At 31.8% G+C, this 1,646-nt stretch overlaps 1 protein-coding gene across 1 annotated transcript in view; it reads right to left on the bottom strand.

The window, feature by feature from the left end:
- Positions 1–1,646, bottom strand: part of bent (projectin protein bent) — a 221,823-nt gene that overhangs the window by 192,296 nt on the left and 27,881 nt on the right. The gene's annotated exons all lie outside the window — the stretch shown is intronic.

Here is a 1,646-nt window from a genome sequence, read left to right as displayed (position 1 = left end):
GACAAGTACGGTATCGGCACGCATAGTACGCCGTACGCTCACCGTATTAATACCGTGGAGATATTTTGCTATCTGGGTAAGATTGAAAGTTTAGAAAAGAAATATTTCCACCGAATAGAAAATACGTGTATACAGGTGCTTTGTGAAGACTGGGACTGTCAACAGAGCCGAAATTCCATGTAGCAATAGTTGCGCGGTCTTGCGATAGATGGTGCTGGCATATGTTAGATAAGAACAGATGTATGCGTTTGAGTAAGACAGAATAATATATATTATATAATATAATGTAACAACTAAATCAAAGATGTCACCACTATTATCGAACTTGGAATTAAAAAAGTCTGTACTATCGATCTTAATCGAGTTGGGTAATCGGTTTAGCATCCCCTTAATGAAATACTTGTATCTTAAATAGTTTCTAATACGTAGTTTTCTAATACATTACAATGTAATGTATTAGAAAACTACGAACAATGATTAATAAAACGATAAAATATGTATTACAAGCAATAGGAGTCGACGCTGGTTATCAGTTAGCGCAATTTTTCTTAATACTAAATATATAAACCTTAACTTCGAACGTTTCCGCTCATGGTTTGAGTCTTCATCAGCAATCTTTCACCTTAACGTAACGATTGGAGTATTAGATGACAAAATGATATCTCCAACGTTTTTCCTCTTAAATATTGAAACGTTTACTGTTGTGAGGTAAGAGTTAAAACATTAATAAATAAATTAAATTCTTGTTCAGCTAAAAAAACAAATAATAATTTACCTAAAGAACGCGTTAAATGGTTTTCCATACCATATTTAGAAGAGATATCGAATAAATTCAAGAATGCAGTTAATGGGATTTGCCATAGAGTTTCATTTTTTAATTTGAACAAGTTGAATCAGTTTATTAAAGTTCATAAGGATTCTTTAAACAATGAATTAAAAAGGAATGTAGTCTATAAAATCAACTGTCGTGATTGCGATGCTTCCTATGTGGGATAAACAGGGAGAAAATTAAAAACCAGACTTTCTAAACACAAAAAGCATATCCATAGTAAAACATCCACTCATTCAGTGATCACAGAACATAGGTTGCAAAACGATCATGACTTTGATTGGAAAAATGTAGAGATTTTGGATGTAGAAAATTATTATAATAAAAGGTTAATATCAGAGATAATGCATATTAATCGACAGACCAATGGGCTGAATCTACAACATGATACCATTGGTTTAAATCATGCGTACATTGAAATTCTCAATAAATTATAAGGCTTGTCCGTAATACAATATATGTCATAAACTTGTTTGTCTTCAAATTGACCGCTATGTTACTTGTTTAGCAATCATTATGTAACCGACTGTCGAAATGACAAGACACATATTGTTCTCGCAGTTATTTTTTAAAATTTGACGATAATTTATAACATATTAACTAGTTACAAAATGTTAAATAAGAGAGATTCATTGTTCAGTGTAGAAACGTCGACTGTGTGAGGTGAGGTGAATATTAATTTTCAATTTATACATACGATAATTTAATCTTTCATATAGTTTTAGCTTGAGTTCTCATTGCCACTCAGCTTTCTAACTTTGTGAGTATGTGACTTACCTCACAACAGTAAACGGTTCAATATTTGAGAGGAAAAACG

This window comes from Trachymyrmex cornetzi, unplaced genomic scaffold (genome assembly GCF_001594075.2).
Source record: "Trachymyrmex cornetzi isolate Tcor2-1 unplaced genomic scaffold, Tcor1.1 scaffold326, whole genome shotgun sequence".
Classification (NCBI taxonomy): domain Eukaryota; kingdom Metazoa; phylum Arthropoda; class Insecta; order Hymenoptera; family Formicidae; genus Trachymyrmex; species Trachymyrmex cornetzi.
The sequence above is the reverse complement of the archived record's forward strand: the minus strand, read 5'-3'. Positions and strand labels throughout refer to the sequence as shown.